Source organism: Spermophilus citellus, assembly GCF_964194105.1.
Source record: "Spermophilus citellus genome assembly, chromosome: 10".
Lineage (NCBI taxonomy): Eukaryota > Metazoa > Chordata > Mammalia > Rodentia > Sciuridae > Spermophilus > Spermophilus citellus.
Genome location: NC_138197.1, coordinates 67,762,505 through 67,782,143, shown reverse-complemented (window position 1 = coordinate 67,782,143; position 19,639 = coordinate 67,762,505). Strand labels below are relative to the sequence as shown.

General features: G+C 47.0%; 1 protein-coding gene across 1 annotated transcript in view; it reads left to right on the top strand.

The window, feature by feature from the left end:
* Window positions 1–2,350: 2,350 nt before the first annotated feature.
* The window catches only part of VDR (vitamin D receptor), a 60,094-nt gene continuing 42,805 nt past the window's right edge, over window positions 2,351–19,639 (top strand). Inside the window, exon 1 of the mRNA XM_081311865.1 lies at window positions 2,351–2,383. The gene's annotated coding sequence lies outside the window, so the exon portion shown is untranslated. The remainder of the gene's footprint in view (window positions 2,384–19,639) is intronic.

Here is a 19,639-nt window from a genome sequence, read left to right as displayed (position 1 = left end):
ACACAGTGACAATATTTATAATCTTATGATCTTGGAGAAGGCTGGTTTAGCTAGACAACTGGTGAAAAGTACATGGGAATATTTTTTATTTTTTGAGAGGCAGCATGGAACAGTAAGGATGTTCAGAGAGAAGACCTGTGTTCAAGTGGCTCTATCATTTCCTAGCTGTAAAAATATTGACAATTCTGCACATCTGTTGTACAATAGGGAGAGTATTTTCTAATCTGCCTGTACCAAAAAGTTATTATAAAGGCTGAATAAAATATTTCAACTGGGTATGGTGGTACATGCCTTCAATCCCAGCGAGATTAAAGATAGAGAGCAGGTGGGTTGCAACTTTGAAGGCAGCTTCGACATCTAAGCAAGACTCTCAGCAACTTAGCAAGTAAAAGGACTGGGGATCTAGCTGAGTGTTAAAGAATTCCATCCCCAGTACCAAAAAAAAAAAAAAAAAAAAAAAAAAAAAGAAAAGAAAAGAAAGAAAGAAAAGATATTCCAAAGAATCCTTTTATACTCTAAAATGTTTTATACATGTTAAATGCTAGTTTCACTGCTTCAACCAAAAGCTGTGAAAAAAGACTCATAGTCAACAACTATGGAATTCTTATTACTCATCTTTCATTACCTTTTTTTAAGGTTTATTTGCAAGATGCTATGCCCTTTAAACACCACAAAAGTGACTTCTGAGTGATCAACCTCTTCCAGAGGCTCATGGGACTTCCTCAGGTGTTGGCTGTTAGAGATATCTCTTATACTTTTCTTCCCATGAGAATCACTGCTAGCTTTCTCAGGATGCTTTGAGCAAGGGAGGTATTTCTTTACTTTTCTTAAAATAGAGAATCTATCCATTAGATAGATAGAACCTTCAAAGGGACACTTCCATCTATCTGTTTCTTGGGGGAACTGATGATCTATTCCCAAGCTAAACAATGGGTATCTCTCTCCCTTTCCCTCCCTGCCTCCTTTTAAGCCTTGCCAGAGAAAGTGCCTTAATGAACTGCTTCAGGCTTCACCTCACAACTTCACCATTTGAACTTCCTTCTGTTCAGCTTCAGTCCATTTCTTGGGATCATATTGTTGAGATCTGGGAAAGGCTGGTTATCAGTCTGGAATAGCTGTCTCCAAATTGGTTCATTGCACCAGCAAACTTGCTGGGCTCTGGTACTAGTCGTTCGCTGCTTTGCTGCAATGCTGGGTCATGAAGGGCAAATCACTTACCCTTTCTATGCCTCAATTTCTTGCCTATTGCACTTGTTCCCTCAACGCAGGCTTTCTCCTCTGCAAGAGGCAAACAGCAATATCTTCCCTACCTAAAGGAGGTCACCATCTGCTGGATGACTTTGTGGGTATCTCTATTCTGGAACATACTGTTGCGATTTTGTTATGATTACTATATATATTTAGACATTCTCCTACTGGACAGTTCCCCTCTAAGGGGGCGGGGGACCCCGTCTTTTTCAGCTCTCTTCTAGCATTGAGTGCTTATATTGGTAGGCAGAGCGAAGTTAATTTTTAGCCAAAAATTTATGTGGCGAATTTTCCACAATCATCCACTAATCCTGGACTCAGGATGCACTTTTTACCCTTTTTATCTCCTCCCTTCCCTTACAGCAACGTCACGGTGGGAAGCGGGGCTGGGGGGCAGGGGGGACAGGGGATCAGAGCAGCTAAGACTAAGCGCGCGGGAGTGAGATTAGCGATGGGCCAGGAACGTGCTTGGGGCTGTCGATGCCAAGGGGACGTCGGTGGTAGCAATGATGCAACTCCAGGATCCACTTCGACACGGTGTGCTGTTTTATCCTAATTCTTGGAATAGGGTTGAGGTTCCTGGCGTTCTGCAGAAGTAACATGGCTGTAAGCGGCGCTCGGGATTCCCCACGAATGCGGAGAGAATGGCTCTGGTTCGGCAGGCGCCCCCCAGCGACCTGCGGGCGACAAGGCCCGGGCCGGGTCAGCCTAGGTGGGGGTGACGCACCTGGCTGAGGCGTCCGCAGTAGGCTGGGTAGAACCACGGCAGCAGGGGTAGCGGGGAGGCATCCTCTATTATCGCAGGCAGAAGCGTGGATCTGCACATACGAAATCATCGAAAACTCCGTCCCACACGGGGCAGGGTATGCCTAACTCTATGGAGGCAGCCGTGAGAGGTTTCACCAGGCAAGGACTCCAAGGCGGCCGTGCAGTGGTTGATTCCAAGTCAAGATGGTTGCAGCGCCGAGGGAGCGCTTGGCAACAGGGGACAGAGGCTGTGGGCGGGACCAGTGGGCGGGGCGGGTCCGGGGGCGGGTCCCGTCGGGGGCGGGGCCAGGTGCTGGGCAGTCTGTGCTTGTCAAAAGGCAGCAGCGGAGTCGGGATCGCCAGGCTGCGTGTTCACCCGCCGGACCAGGTGCGGACCTGGGAGCTGCGGGGAAGGGGGTTCTAGGATAGGGACTGAATCCTGGCTCGGGGCTTCGGAAGTCCGGAGATCTGAGTGCCCGTGTGCAAGCACTTGAGTGTAAGTCTCAGGAACAAAACTTGGCGACTGAGATCCGGGCTCTTGTGCCATGAGGTTGGGACACTGAGGGGGCACTGAGGTTTGAAAAAGTTGAAGTTTGTGCCAAGCTGGCGAGGGGACAGCCACCTCCTCGACGTTCATTCAGGCAATTCAGCGTAGAAAGTGCTCAGCTAGGACAGGGCTTAGCACTTGGGTTACTAGACCCATTTGTTTCTTCCTCCATCGGGCGCCTTGGCATGAAGGGGAAGAATAAGGAAGGGTGCGATTGGCTGTCGATGGTACTAAGGACTTCTGGGGGTGGAGCGTGTGTAGCTTTATTTATTATCCTGTAGAGCCCTAGTATGGCCACCTGTGATGGTGAAGTTGGATCTTTTACGTAGAGTATTTTTCTTTTCTCTTCTTGACTTTAGCCACCAATTATTTGAGACGTAATTGACTGGTGCAGTGGATTAACTTTTCAGGAGAGCCAATCCATAGATGTCCAGAGGAACACAAGGGCAAGTATATAAGCCCGGTGGGGGCCTGAGGAGCTGTTTCTGCTTGGAGAGTGAGGGGCCCCGAATTTGTTGGTGGTGGGAGAGAATTCAAAGGAAATATCTAGGAAGGAATTTTGTGTTGTGGCCAGGGTCAGTGGACAGCTGTGTCCTCTCCCATGGACCAGAGGCTAAGACAGTCTGCTTGGGCTAGGGGGACCTTGAATCTCTGAACCTAGGCCCTTCTCTTCCTTCTCCCCCCCCCTCCTCCTCCTCCTCCTCCTCCTTGTGGTGAGTGAGTCAGCCTCCTGTCTGGGCTCAGTTGCAGCCAGAGGGGCCAGAGCCCAGGCAAGCAGTTGGGCAGGCATTTTCTGAGCATTGCAGAAGTTCTCCTGGGCAGAGTTCAGCTCTGCTGTGGCTCCTTTCTGGAAGGCAGTCTTCCCATGGCCATTGGGCAGTGGGCAGGGGTTCAGACACCCAACATAGCAGTAGTTATTTGATGGCTATGGGATGATTCTAGAAAGAGTTGACTGTGAAGGGATTGTGGCTTTGTGGTAAGTCCACATCTCTTATCCTTCTCTAGGACTGAGAGGTACACCCCAGCACTGCAGAATTTTCCAGCTTCTCATCCCATTTGTTCTCTGTGGTCTTGTAGCTGCCCATCTCTGCTACTGAGGTAGGCATGAAGAAGAAATTGGGAGGATTCTGGAACCACAAAATGCAAATAACGCTTTAACCCAGTCTAGAGAGTTGGGGGTGGTTTGCTGAGGTGGGGATGGGTTGTCTGCACACAGGAGCCTCAATGCTATGAACTGAGAATGTTGTGTATTGGGGGCCCTTCCTCTATCCCCTTGCCATTAGAGTGCTGGAGGGAATTGTGGGTCACTCTGGAGTAGTTTCAGGTCAGGCATGTAGCCAGACTAGGAGGTAGTAAAAGTGAAAATTTCTCCCTGGCTTTTGTTTTGGGTGCTAAAGATCCATGAGCAGAAATAGGTGCCCCAGAGCCCATGGCCCCCCACTCAGTAGCCTCTCTAGACCTGTTTGAGAGGAATTCAGGGAGGCCAACAAGGCTGCTGGGCTGACTCAAACTGCAAAAAGCTGGGGAATTCACGGTCTGTACTCTGGCTGGGTCCCATGTCTTTGGGTTTGGCAGGTCCTGATTAGCTATGACTTGGTCCCTTACCAAGACTGAAAATAGAGTAAGAAAGGAGGGAAAGGAAGACAGTGAGGAAGCTTTCTTGACCCCTCACTCTTCCAAGACCATCAGACTTTGTTTGTACATTGTGGTTGGTCCAGGTGCTGTTTGGGTGCTTTGGCTATTTGGTTTTATGGTTCTCCAGTCTTCTTCCTCTCTTTGGTCTCAGAACTGATACCTTTTGGGACTGAGTTGTAGAGGAAGCTCCAATCCATCTCCTGGGCCTCTACCCTCTACCCAGCACATAAAGAAGGTGCAGCCTGATGGGCTAGAACAACTTGTTATCCAAGACATGAGAAAGAGTTCTGGTTTTTCACTTCTTTGCCCCATATCCTAAGGAAACCATGAACATCCTGGTTGAGATCAGCTTCTGGAACCTCTGCTAGAAACCTGCTGTTGCCTATGCAGCAATGGAGTTCTCCTGGCTACAGAGTAGGACCAGGAAGTACCTGAATAACATTCAGATTTATTCTGGATAGGGACGCATTTGGCTCCAGCTTCCATTAGCTTTTGCTGCAGGTCCGTTTGGAAGGCAGGTAGAGGGAAGTAAGGAAATGATTGATGAAGAGCCTCTGTGTGCCCAGCGTGGTGCCAGGCCATCTGAGGAATGAAAGGAAGTAGATCCCAGCAGACCAGGCTCCTGCCGCCAAGACAATCAGAGCCTCAGGAGGGGCAGCAGCCCTCTGTCTCTCCCTTCACTACTTTCCAGTTCTGGAGGGATCCAGCTGGACTGAAGCCATCTTGGCTGTTGCTCTAAACCATGAGGGCTTCATTTCTAATTAGGCTCCTCTCTGATCTCATCATCGCTTTCCCTGGTGTCAGTGTCCCACTGAAGATGCCAGAGTGGTTGTATAATCTATCGTTCAAACTAGGATATTTTGGGGAGTGACTGGGATGTTCTGCATGATTTTTGCCAGGGGAATGCACATAAACCAAGACTGTCCAGGGCAAACGAGAAATTTTAATCATCCTAGTAAATGCCATTCCAAACCCAGCAGAGGTCACACACAGTGATGAGGGGACAATGGAGGCTTAATGTTGAGGGGAAGATGGGGGTAGTTTAATTTTAATAAACACCCCAGTCTGCTCCCTGTGATTATCAGCCAATTCCAGTCTTCTTCCCAAAGGTAGCACTGCTCCCAGTCACCTTCTCTCAGGACCCAACCCACCACCTATGTAACTTCTCTTCACCCTTGGCTTATGATTGGCCTCACCTTAGGTTTTCCTGCCCCACCCCTACCTCAGACAGGGACAGGAAGACCTGCCAACTCCTCTTCCGCTTCCCCTGGGGGAACTGGGAATTATAGTAGGGCCAAGACTCACTGGGCTCCATGCTTCCTCTCCCTTCTTTTCCCCCTTCTGCCATCTCTTCATTTTGTCCTTCTAGCTTCCCAGACCTCTGAGGACCATACCACCTCACAGGAAAGTCCAGCTCTCAGTGGGTAAACAACCAGGAAGGAAAGGGTAGTCAACCTTGTCTGTATAGATAAAGAATGCAAGTCACTTGTAATTGTGATCCAGGGAAATGACAACCAAGATGGAGACTAAAACCGGAGAGAAGCTGCTTAGCAGGAGATGGAGTCAGTCCCCTTGAACACTAGAGTTTGATTCCCCAGTCAGGACTGTTGAGAGTCCTGACTGTTGGGGAAATGGTCCAGGGTGGGGACAGATAGTTCTTGCTCAACCCAGCATCCTGTGGTGGTGACATGAGGAAGATAAACTGCCCTGTTTCAGAGTCCTTGCACTTTGTGGTCCAGATGCTTGGGGAAGGCTCCTTGCAGAGTCCCCAGAGGTCTAGCGTCTGAGTGATTAGGGCATAAGGCATGGCGGGAGCCAAGTCTCCTCTGTGACTGTGTAGTGACTCCTGTGCTGTGGCAGGAAGGAAGTCGTTCTCATTGTAACACACGAAAGGGCAAGTGAAGTCCTCTTGGGAAATCCCACCTGGGAAGCAATTTGTGGAGAGGGGAAGGTGACAGAACTTTGGACTGGTGAGGGAGGGCTAGGGTGACTAGTGGGTAAATGGCAGGAATGAGAAGCAGAATCAGTAGGCGCTTGTGAGTCTGAGTGTGTGTCATGCCTTTGCAAACCTGCCCTGCAGGTCCCATGCCAAGGAATAGACTAAGCAGTGTTCCCAGAACCAAATGCCACACAAAGTCCTCATTCTGCACAGGGGAGAGTCCTGGTCCTGCACAGGGTGTGGACAGCTGCACCAGCGGGAAAGTGGAGTTGGGGCAGGACCCAAGGCCAGTTCCTGGGAAGCTGCTGCCTCTTGCTGGCCTTTTGATGACAAGCTTTGAGGTGTTATGCAAGGTGTGACATTCCAGACACTATGAAGCACCAAGGAAGCTCAAGGGTTTACTAGTGGCATATCCAGTGTGTGCCACCTGCTGGCGCCAGAGTTATAGCTCTAGGAACAGTGGCTTACTGGGCACTCATTTGGTGGCAGTTGCAGTGCTAAGAACATTGCAAGTGCAGCCTCCCAGACCCATGAGCCGTGGTTCCAGTGAGTCAGGAATCGCTGCTATGTTCACCTTACAAATGAGGAAACTGAGGCTGGAGAGGTTAAGCAATTGCCAAAGTGACATAACGTGTAAGAAGGAGAGTCAGGACTCACATGCAGGTCTGCAGGCTGCCAAAGCCTCCACAGAACTCTACCACCTCTGCATTCACAAGACAGCCACAGGGCACTCAGTGCCATGTCATGCCTATTACAGGCCTGCAATAAATATTTGTGAGCAGCAGAGTTAGATTTACTAACTAGTTTGAACAAGTTGACCTGAGAGCAAGCTCAGTTGGCCCAAAGGTTACTCTGGGGATGGTGGCATCTCAGAAGGCTACCTCTGCCAGCACCTTTAGACGTGAGTGTCTCTCTGGCAGTCTTAGGCATAGTCCTCGGATTAATATGAGACATAAAAAAGAATCCAAGAGACATAACATTGTACAGAGAGGTTAATGTTGAGGAATCAAATAAGACTTGAATGACATGGGAGGGAAATGTGAAACTCTTCCCATTTCAAACAAAGCACTCTACTGATAGCCTCCTATGTGCTAAGTGCAACAGGGAAAAAGCCCATCATCCCACCCATCAACAGGGAGCTATTCTCCACTTGCCCACCTTTTCTCCCCTCCTGGTTGTTCCTAAAGGGCTCCCAAACCTAGTTCTCCTGGAAGGAGAAATGGACTCTAACTTCTTATGACAGCCTCCTGCCAGGTCCTGTGCTGATCTCTATTCTCTTTTAATCTATACAGCTTTGTTTTGGGGTATTTTAATTTCTCTCTCTCTCTCTCTCTCTCTCTCTCTCTCTCTCTCTCTCTCTCTCTCTCTCTCTCTCTCTCTCCCCTTCTCTCTCTCTCCCCCTCTCTCCCCCCCCTCCTCTCTCCTATCATTCTCTTTAGTGTGTAGTTTGGGGAGATTTTAGGTAATGCTGCTAGAAGCTGTGCCAGCAGTCTGGCAGAACAGGAGAAATACAGAGTCTAAGTTCAACTCTTGGGTTCAAATCTTGGCTCTGTCACTTTCTAGCTGGCAAACTTGGGCAAATTTCTTAATCGCTCCAAAATCTTAGTTTCCTTATCTGTAAATAGGGGATAATAATAGCTCCCTTGTTGGATTTGTGAAGATTAGATAAAATAAGTCAGTTTCTTGGCATAAACTGGGCCCTTGAAAGCATGTGCAGTTATTCAGCAGATGTGGGCTGAAGTCCTACTATGTGTCAGCACTATTCAAGATACTTGGAATTTAATGGTAGGGGGCAGGGAGCTCTTGCGAATGTTTTTAAATAGACTATCCCCTAAACCTGTCATTGTGAGAAGCCCCACATGGACTCAGGAATAGTGTCCTGGTACCTGGCTAAACTCAGATTCAATAAATTGATTTCTCTTTCTGCCATTTGTTAGATGATAAGCTTGAAAAGGTTACTTGTCTTCTCTGGGACTTGGTTCTTCAATTCTTGTTTATTGTTTTTTTTAAAACTGTGAAATAAATACATCTGACATACAAGAGAATATAATATGCTTATAGATGGATTATAGTATAATATCATATAGTGCTATACTCACCACTAAGTTAGTAATGAAACATTTACAATATCTTAAAAGCCCCTTTCCCTCTTCCCATTTGCATCCCCCTTCCTGGTTTCCCCACCCCAAGGTGAATTTTGGTTAATTATTTCCTGGCTTTTCTTTGTAAGTACCATCTCTGTACGTTTTACAGAACAACATGTTTGTTTTGTTATACATGGATTCGAAGTTTACACACATGTACTCTCTGTAATGCCCTTCTTTCATTGAGTATTGTATTTCTTTCTAGAACTTGGGATTGAACCCAGGGGCACTTTACCACTGAACTACATCCCCAGCCCTTTTAATTTTTTATTTTGAGACAGGGTCTTACTAAGTTGCCAAGGCTGGCTTTGAACTTGCAATTCTCCTGCCTCAGCCTCCTGAGTTTCTGGGATTACAGGCGGGCGCCCCTATGCCCAACCTCGGTGTTATATTTCTGAGGTTTGTTCATATGATGCACATTGGTGCTGTGCATTCATTTGCACTGCTGTGTAGTATTCTGTCGTATGAATACCACAACTTCTATGTGCTCCCTCTTTTTAATGGACATTTGGGTCATTTCCAGTTCGGGGCTATTATGATGTGACAATACTGTGAGTGAGGAACATGGTATGCTTTTCTCCTGAGGCACATGTAAGAATCTCTGTAAGGTACATACCTAGGAATGGAATTGCTGGCTTACATGGAATTCTGTGTTTGGCATTACTAAACAATGCCAAACTGTTCTCCACAGTAGTTATACCAAAAAGCATTCCTTTGAGTAGTGGATGAAAGGTCACATTTTTTCCATCATCCTTTTTCATGTTTGCCATAGACTTCATTTCTAAAATGAAAAAGTTGTATTAGATGAGTTTCTGTAGCCCCTTTTAGCTGTAATAGAATTGTCCAGGGGTGGGATATAGCTCAGTTGGTAGAGTGCTTGCCTTGAATGCATAAAGCCCTGGGTTCAATCCCCAGAACCACACACACACAAAAGAATTGTCCATGGATCCAGTACCTGGTGTCTGGCTGATACGTTGTGCAAAAGTAACCCCCTTCATGCCTCAACCTGACTCTGAGAGCTCTGTGCCTCCAGATGCACCTGAAGCCCTTCCTCTCTGGGCTTTCATCAGCAGTGAATGAGGAATCCCATGACATTTGGTGGCTTCTTCTGTTGGGCTAAGAGTGTCAGGTGTCAGTGCTGAGCTCATACTAGATACTCAATTAATACCTAATGAATTGTTTCTTGTCAAGTGGATTGGAAGGGAGATAAATTTTCCTTGGGCATCAGTGTTGAGAAAAGGACATGAAGTATCAGAACCACATGTGTGCTAGCTAAATCAAAGTACATGGAGCTGGATATGTGAGGGGATTCCCATCCATCCAGGGCTTTTGTATGTGTGTGGTGTTGGTGACTGAACCCAAGAGCACTTTAGCACTGAGATGCATCCCAAGTCCTTATTGTTTTGTATTTGAGACAGGGTCTCCCTAAATTGTTGAGATTGGCATTTAACTTGTTATCCTCCTGCCTCAGCCTCCCAAGTTCTGGGGATTATAGGTGTGTGCCACCATGACTTGCCTGTCCAGAGCTTTTTGGTCATTTAAGGGCTAGACTGAAGGTAAAGTAGACTGAAATTTAATAGTTTCCACTAGCCAACTATTGAGAGTCCAGCCTTGTTCTCTGGTGTTCTGTCTTGTCCCAGCTGAGAAGCTGGAGGGTTGAGATGAGGGAACAAGGGAAGTGCCATGGAAAAGAGGAGAATCCTTCCAGAGAATCTCCCTCCTCAGGTTGAACATACTACCTGGGGGTGCTGGGGAAAGGAGGTGTTAGATATACCCAGCATCCTGGTAGTCACATGAACAGCTAACTGCCCACCCACTCAGCCACCCACGCAACAAAAGAATGTGGCTGGCTGGGCAGTTGCTTGGGCCACCCCAGTTCTCAACTCTGTAATTATCCAGCCAGTCTGTGCCTGTCAGCTCCAGGGGCTGGCAAGTGCCTCTGCCCTGAGCCTCACCTTGGCTACCAGGCCCATGCCAGGTTCAGAGGCAGGGCCCTGCCTAGTCTTCTGCCCCCATCTCTACCCCCTGCTCCACCCAGTGGCTCTCTGTCTCTCTCTCTGCACCAACCTTTGACCCTTATGAGGTTACTGTATTATGTAATAGCTGGAAGTTGTATTACCAATGATTATGTATAACTTACTATGTTCCAGGAACTGTGTTAAATGTTTTTCATACATTTTTAAATTTATGCCTCTCAATAATCCTACGAGGTAGATATTATCCCTATTTTAGGAAGAGGAAACAGAAGTTCTTGACTCTAAATAAAATGCAAAACAAGGGCTGGGGATGTGGTTCATTGTTTGAGTCCCCCTGGGTTCAATCTCTAGTACCACCCCACCCCCTGCCCCCTGCCAAAAAGAGGCTAAATTGCATGCCCAAAGTCATTGAGGTACTAAGTCAGAACCAGAACTTCAATTCAGGTTTTTCTAAGTCCAGTGTGGATGGCTCCCTTCTTCACTTGCCCCCTGTCTTTGCCTGTAGTATCCCGATCACCAGCTCAGCCTTTGCTCTTCCCTCCTCCTCTGAGGAAGGCTGAAAAGAAGGCAGCATGTGGTGGCTGTGCAGGGTGAACAGGGCAGTTCCAAGCTGGCCACAAGATACTGGAAAACACCTTTAGGGCAGAGTTCTTTGTTCCAAATGGCTCTGAATTTCCGGGCTTCTGCCAGGGGTGGGAAGTTACCTCTGCCCAGCCTATTTGGCAAGCACACCCACATCTTGGGTGCCATGATGTTAAGAAATGGAGGATGGGCAGCCTCAGGTAAAATTCCATTGTCACGAACTCCATTTGAGATCTGACCGACTTTGTTGAAATCCAGTGTGCAGCCTGGGAAACTGGAGGCGAAGCAGAGATACTTTGCCATTGGTTGTCTCTTAGTGAAGCCCTGAAAGGTTTGGAGGCTAGAAGGAGAAGTCAGTCTCACCCTGGGTCCTCCAGGAATGCCAACTGCTTGACATTCTGGGCAGGGCTGGCATGGAGAGAGGAGTACTTCGCTCCACTTGACAGTCTATGACTGTGTGTTCAACTGTCCATTGTTCCCACTCTACTGTGAGCCCCTGAGAACAGAACTGAATCCCATCCCGTCACTTCACAATACCTTACAAATGTGCTCAAAAGATGTTTATTGGATGAAGATGTGTTTGTACGTAGACTGGGCTCCATCCCCTGAGCTAGAAAGGAAGATTGAAGGGAAATTTCTCTGTGTGGTTAGATCATCTCACACAGCTGGGCTGAGCTCAGATGGATTCTCCTCAGTGTTTGTACCAATTGTGCACCATAACAAGTATAACATTTACTGAGCAGGTACTATGTCCAGGTGCTGTGCTGAGCATTTGATATGCATTATCTTGTTGAAGCCTCACACACCAAGAAGGTAAGTGCTGTTATTTTTCTTACTTAACATTTGAGGAAACAGAAGCTTAGAGAGCGCAGGTAATTGGTTCTGGTTTCATAGCTAATGTCAGGGAGAAATCAGGAATTGGAGCCAACCAGGCAGGCTTCCTCCAGAGCCTGTTCTTTTAAGTACGTGTTCCTGACCACAGACCTCTGTCACTGTGGCCAGGTTCAGGGGACCAGGGCCAGGGAGAGGGAGTGAGGCTGGAGGGGTACAAACCCTGATGAGATGAACGGGGGGGTAAGAGCCTGGTCTTGAGCCAGAGGATTTGCTGCTAGGACTGCAGTCCATTGTAGTTGCATGATCTGTTTTTTTGTTTTGTTTCTGTTTTTTTTTAAAATATATATAGGACTTTTTTTTTTTTTCAAAAGTGAAATCTGTATTTGTAATGTCTGTTGGTGATGGGGGTAAACAGAATACATCTCAGCCAGGTTAGCCTATAAGCCTCTACAGTGTCCTCTGGATGGTTTTGTTGTTGTTTACGTAAATGACTGCTATATCAAGACAGGGAAAACCCCTTTAGTGAGAATTCCTCACTAGAGGAATCAGTGATCACCACACATTATGATGCAGAGGGTTTCTCTCTGGTGAGTTATCAAGAAACTTTTCAGAATGAAATCCCTGAATGACTTCTCTTTACAACCCCCCTCCCTTCCCACCCCTTTCTCCTTCCCTTTCCTCCCACTTTCTTCCTTTAATACTTAGTGTTTTCAGTTAGGGATTTCCCCAGAGATACTAGAGGGAAGGTCATGTGAGAGAAATCAAAAGGGAAAGGGTCTCTAGGCATAACAAAAAAAAAAAAAAAAAAAAAAAGATCAACAGCCCGGGGAAGGTTTTGGAATGTGCTTGGTGCACAACTTGCACTCTAGGGAAGTCCTTCTTGCCCTCTGTCCACCTCCTGCCCCACATGGTGCTGGGGATAGAAGCCAGGGCCTCAGGAGTGCTGGGAAAGCACTCTACTACCAAACTGCACCCCAGCCCCCGCATTGCACTGGGCTTGCCTAGGCAATGAGGACCTCAGACTGGCCGAGAGGATCATGCTCCATAGAATTCTTCAAGTTTTTTTTTTTCACAGCTTCCACTTTATATATGATACTATCCTCCCATTGCTCTTAAACACCCAGGGGAATCACAGTAACATAATAGCTAACATTTTTATAGAGTGTAACATTTTTTGTAACACCTTTTAAATATTTTTCTCAGCTGATACAATAATCTTGTATACATAGGCAAATGATATGTTATGCTTTGTTTGAGGTGTGGTAAAGTAGCAGGGATTTTTTTCCCTCTTCTTTCCATTCTATAAGAGAACAGGAACCATGGAGACTTAAAACCCTTGGCCCCCTCAGGCTTTCCCTATCCTGCCACTCTCAGTGCCCACCCTGGAATCTACAGGTGGTAGCAGATAATTAGTGTTTGAGCCCTGGACTAAGGTCCCCACCTCCCTGAAAATCCTTGCTCCAGGGAGAGTAGGGAGTGAGCATGAGAAGGGCCCTAAGCAGATGGTGGCCTGTGGCCAGCCTCCTCCCAAGCCTATCCCCAGTGCCTGTCACCCTGAGCTATTATTCCAAACGCTGGGCAGAAAATAGCTCACTCAAGGGAATTATTTTTGTCTGTTAAACTTCAATCCAGGGCTCCTGAAGAACCGAGTTGGAGAGTTGTTTTTCAGGTCAGGGAGAGTTCTGGGAAAAGAAGGGGAAGCAGTGGGTGGAGGGGCTGCCGCTTCTCCCCCAGGGGCAGAGGAAGGTGCCACAGCCTCTGGCTTCCTCTCATAAGCTGTTCCCCCTTGGCTGCTGACTGGCAGAAGGTCTTGCTGACATGATGGCCTAGCCCAGCAGCTGGAGCTGGCTTTCACTCACATGTCCTTTATCTGAGCTCTGCTCTGAGCTACTCCATCAATTTCCCTCTTTGGGGATGTTTGCCTCTGCTGGGAAGAGTTTGAGTGATGGGAATGAAAATTCTATTTCCTGGGACAAAGGCCAGGTGGGCAGCAGGCCTAACTCAAGGAGCTGGGGACTTCAGGAAGCTGACTACTGGGAGGGACAGAGGTCCTTCCTCTAGAGATCCAGGGTTTAGCTCCTCCTCTGTCCTAGGGCAGCATTCATTGAAAACTGCTCTGTGAATTAAATCTGCTCTCTCTTGACCTCTGGGTACCAAAGAGAAACAAGGAGGAGGAGCAAGAGAAAGATGGTGAATGGATAGTGCCAGGGAAGGTGGATTATAGTTTGGGGAGGATTCATGGGTCAGGTCAGAGGCAGCTCTTCTATCACTTTGTGGCTCTGGGGAAGAATCCTCCAGACAGATTATGGTGCTTGGCTTCATATGTTGAAATAAGAGGATTACCTTCAATTATAGCTTTGAGGGTAAGGTGAAAGGCTTGTATAATGTTAGCCAACAATGAATTTGGATTTCTGGTCTCAGGGTATGGATTGGGATTTTCCTATATCTATATGGGACTTTCCACCTGTGTCCATGGTGCAAGTTGTTTATGAGCATTGTGAATTTGTGCCTGATACCCTTCCTTAGAGCAAGTCCTGGCAACAAGAAAGTGACCTTGTTGGCCAGGAGAGTAGAGTGGGCTGAGTGGCCTGGTAAAGGCAGGTTTGGGAACCTGGAGGCTGTTTGGTGTCAGCAATCATGTACCCAGCAACCATATCTGGGCACCCTGGACAGATTGATGAATGAAGAAAGGATTGACTGGCGATATAATGGTTGACCAGTTTTCCAACTTCCACCTGCCCTTGTTGAACCTATTGTTTTTTTTTTTTCTCTCATGAAACTTTTTTTTTCTTGTTGAGCTGGACTGAAGTTTCAAGAACTCTGTCCTCTGCCCCTTCCTTCCAACTAAATTACTAATGGTTCTAGTCCCAGGTTAATGGCTCTAGGTGTATACCCATAAGACTCTCAGTTGTGCTGCAGAAGAGACCAGCTGCTCTGCTGACCTCTGGGATCATTTCTCAATGAACCAATGAGACAGAGGCCCCATTTTTATTTTCTTCACAACACTGATACTGGGATCTGAATGGGCTCTAAAAGTCTTCAGTTCCGAAATGTTATTACAGTAATTTTAAATTCCTGGAATTTAAGACTCTGGGTTTACTAGAAGTTCTCGGTAGAGAAAAGAATGGAATATTCTTCCTGCAGGTTTTTAAAATGCATGTGACTGGTTGATTCATCTCTTCCTGGTGCCTTCCTACGTGTTCCAGCCATATTGGACTAGTCTCTCCACTTCAAAGGTGTCCTTTCCCTTTTGCTTCTCAACCTTCGCATGCATAGTATTCCTAATATTGGAACTTTGTTAGTCTCTTACCACTCTCACACTAAACTCTCCTGCTCCTTCCAGTCCTTGCCAACAGGTTGGGATAAGACCTCCTCCAAAAAGCCTGCTCTTATCTCTTCTTACCAAGACAAGCCAGGGGCTCTCCTGTAAGCTCCAGTTTTCCTTTCCTTTGCATCATAGCATGTGTCACACTGAATTGGAGGGTTCTGCTTTTCTTCCCCTGTAAACAATAAATTCCAAGAGGCCAGGGCCTGTGTCCTGCATGCTATTGTGATTCCTGCTTCTAGTACATATGTTGCCATGTAGTTGGTGCTTAAGCTAGGTAGAGATCACCATCAAAGATCAGACATCAGGGGCTGGGTTGTGGCTCAGAGGTAGAGTGCTTGCCTAGCATGCGTGAGGTACTGGGTTTGATACTCAGCACCACTTAAAAATAAAATAAAGACATTGTGTCGACCTATAACTAAAAAAATTAAAAAGATCAGACAGCAGCCAGGCTGGTGGTGCACACCTGTAATCCCAACAGCTTGGGAGGCTAAGGTAGAAAGATCACAAGTTCAAGGCAGCTTCAGCAATTTAGCAAAGCTTTAAGAAACTTAGTGAGACCCTGTCTCGAAATAAAAAATAAAAAGGGCTGGAGGTATGGTCCAGTGGTTAATTGCCCCTGCTATAACTGATGCCAATCACAGTGTAAGGCGGAGGAGACCTTACAAGAAGAAATGCAGCAGCCTCTCTGCCCTCCAAGGAGGTCCCCAAAAGGAAATCCACCATAGGATAACCAGAAACCCAATGAAACAGAAGATCTGAAAAAGCTCTTTAGGAGGACAGTCATTCTAATCAGAAAGTGGGTAGAAGCTAGAGTTGACTTGGGGTGACTGCTGCTGTACTCTAAAGTAAAAGGGAACCTCTCACTTGACCTAGGCCCTGAGACACGTCATGAATATGGGAAGTGTCCACACCCTCACTAATAATCCAGAAGAAGGAGATGATACCTTTGGGTAAATCAACCCCATCTGGGTCTGAAGTTCCCTGTCCATCTCAGAGGACCCCAGGGACCCTTCTCTGATTCTGACGTAGGCCTCAGAATCTACCCCAGAATAACCAAATGGCCTTCTCAGGCCTCTAAGAGCTGAAGTATCCAGGAGCTCAGAACCAGCCCAGTGTCTAGGTCTAGCTACTTCCTGCCACCTGCCAGCTCCAGCCCCTTGGCACCTACCTCAGCCTTTCTCTGTCCTCTGCTTTCTGCTGCATGTGCTGGTCGGCAGGAGTTAGGTGAGGGCTGCTGTTGCCCTGATGACATACTGGGGCCTTTCAGAGGTTGTCATGTTTCAGGTGCTGCTAGAGTGAGAACAGATGCACAATAGGGGACAAGCACAAGATGATCGGGGAAGTGGGAGGAGGTGACACTAGAGGAGAGGGGGAGAGAAAGAATGATGGGCCCAAAGGGTTAGTATCAGTAACACCTTGAGGATCACAGGCCTTATCTTCCTTGTGGAAGGAAAGCCGAGATTTGTAGCTCAGCTTCTCTGCTTTTGGGGAGAAAGATTAAAATGACCCATTTCCAACCACTTGGAGCAGCCAGAATTTTGGAAGCCACAGCATATGGGGTGGTCAGTTTTTTCTCAGATCAGCAAAAATGTGGCTTTCTGGGAAATGTTTGTTTGGGGTGGACCTTTTAGGACCAACAGCAGATTTCTGATCCTTCACAGTGCTTCTCTGGGGCCTGCAGCTTTCCCCCTCATTGTCCTGGGTTCTCCAGTGATACTCTTTGCAACACAATTCTGGCAGTGATAGCTAACTTTATTAGCTTGCAGGTACGAGGCCCCTGTGTGAGTGTTCCTCAGAGGTCAGCCCACAGCAGCCCTGAGAATCAGGTACTGTCATATCCCAATTTATAGACAAGGAAACAGGAATGGACTTGGGGAAGCTGGACTGTGGTTAGTAGCCAAGGGTACCCAGCTGGTCAAGGTGACTAGATGTAAGCAAGGGATCTCAGGCCAAGGATCATCAGTCCTAGGAGCTGGCAAGACCCAAGATGGGGATACTGACCTGTTACACAATGCAGGGAGAGTGAGTTATTCAGAGATTTCATGGGTCCTACAAGGAAAGTGAGTGGCCAGGGTGGATTGGATAGAGAGGGGAGGGCCTTGGCGTAATCTGTCTGAGATAGATGGGAACTCAAGCCTTAGAGGTCGCAGCATTAAGACAAATGCTTAGCCTGGAGACAGGTACACAGGGATGCCAAAGGTGGGCTTGAGAGTGTCCTGGAAGAAAGCAAAACCCTTTGCTATTGTCTCAAAGGCTTTGAAAAAAAATTAATGAAAATATCATTTAGTCATCAGCTGTACCAGCAATAGCAGTTTTTGAATTCTCAGAGAAGGCTGGACCTTCTTTCCCTGTATTTTTGATGCTTTCCCTGTGAGGCTGCTTAGTCTCTATTTCTTGGTCCCCAAGTCACTGGACAAATAACCTCCTTAGTCCCATTGACTTTTGCCCATAGCAGATACTTGAGAAATACCTCCATCCTAGTATCTCAGGAAAATCCATCTAGAGTAGGGAAAGACAAAGCCAGGCAAATCCCACTTCTCTCTAAAATACTTTATGGTTGTCTTGAGTTCTTGTCCATTTCTTTGGCCTTCAAGACTGGAGCCAGAAGCTGGACTTGGTCAGATGGGAGCGAGTCATCTCATCCTTTCTGATTCTCTGTATTGGTTGTAAGGAAGGAGTCAGTGTTGGGTAGTTCCCGTGAAATCTTCATCAGGGCCTCTCATCAGGCCTTTCCACAACTCTCCTCTGCTGAATAGTGAAATACATACAGAGCCCCATAGCCATTTCTCCCCCATGCCACACTCTTCTAGAAGCATCTGAGGCCAGCAATTAGAGTCCTCCAAACTTGACCAGAGTGCAAAATGGGGAAACACATTCCCCTATTATGTGGCCTTGAACAAGTCACTTTCCCTCTGATGATTTCGGTTTCCTCGGCTGTAAAACCAGAGTGATTGGTTTTATAGTTTATGATGGGGTCAATTCCCTATGCCTCACTGGCCACTGTGGTAGCTGCCCATAGTTTCCAGCAGTGACAGGGAATAGCCTGCCTGTTACCTGGAGAGCAGTAATCAGCCCAGAAATCTTGTTGACAAAGCTGAGGGCAGAGTTTCCACTGGAAAAAAAGCAGCTTGCAGGAATAATTGTTGCTGATAAGAAGTGGAAACTACTTAAGGAAGCCATGTGTCTACTGCCCCACTGCCTGGGGCCTCCTGCCTCTGAGTTCTGCTCAGCTCCAAGATGCTGCTCTATACCCAAGAATGATGGGACAGTCAGCCAAGAACGAGTCTTGGTGAATGGGAGTTTAGAGCCCGTTTCTATGGAGTGACCCACTAGCCCCTGACACTGTATGGTGTCAGTCCATGACTTTAACAGATCATCAAAGGTGATGCATAGACCCAAAAGGGTTAATTAAGAACCACCTTCAGGAGTTAACTCCCTCCTGCCACTACTGAACGATCTGCCACTTACTTTCCCATTGCTCAGCTGGTGGGTAAGTATGTTTGGTAGGCCTTACAAATATGTTTTGGGCTGTGGTACTGAGGGCCATCCTCCCTGGAAACCACAGAGCTGCAGACAGAGGAGACAGAGAGCATTGGCAGGAGCACAGGCAGCTATGTACATGCTTCCAAGGGCCCTTTCCCTGTGCTGGGAGCTGCTTCCCAGGTGAAGGCTGCTGTGGCCTATGTGGTCTGCACTTACCTGCCTTACTTCCTGTTGTGGGAATCATGATCATACCTAGCAAGTTTATGAAGTCTCATTCAAAATTAATGATAGCCCAGGCTGTCTTCCATCCTCTCCTTCTCCCCCTACTATAAACATGGGCATTATAGATTTTGGGGTGGGGTTGGGTAAAAAGAGATTGAACTCAGAGGCATTCAACTACTGAGCCACATCCCCAGCCCTATTTTGTATTTTATTTAGAGATAGGATCTCACAGAGTTGCTTAGAGCCTTGCTTTTGCTGAGGCTGGCTTTGAACTTGTGATCCTCCTGCCTCAGACACCCAAGCTGCTGGGATTACAGGTGTGTGCCATCGTGCCCCACAGATTTTTGTATTTTTTAATGACAACTTTCTGACTGATGGGAGAAAAGTGTATTGAGGACTAAGCTTCTTTTTCTAATTTTCACAGTGATACCAATTAGTGGCCCCTCCAAGTGCTCCTCTAGAGGCCTTGTGTAAATGGCCTAGAAGGTTCATCTTCTTAGCTATACAGAGCTGGTCTAGGACCAGCAACTGAAAACTACAGGGAATATTTCAGCTGTGCATAGTGATGCATTTTATAAGCATGCAGTCATTCAGAGAGAGTGAATTGCTATGGGAGATGACTCTCCATTAGGACACATATTCAAGGACAGGCCAGGAAACCCTTTGTTTAGAATAAGAAGAGATTTTAAGATGGTTGGAAAAGGTAGTGCTAAATTGTCTTCTAATCTTGCTATTTTCTGGAATGACTAATATCTGTTGTTTTTGCTTTGGATCTTGTAGCCTGTAGAAAATGATTTTCAACCATTCTCACCCGTGTCTAAAATATATATGTATGGAGGAGCTGGGGAGACAGTAGGACAAAGAAGTAGCTTACATACAACTATTTATACAGTACATCCTCTCCCCTCTTTCCCTTATTTTTTCTCTGCCCACAGCACCCCCCTGCCAGTTTTG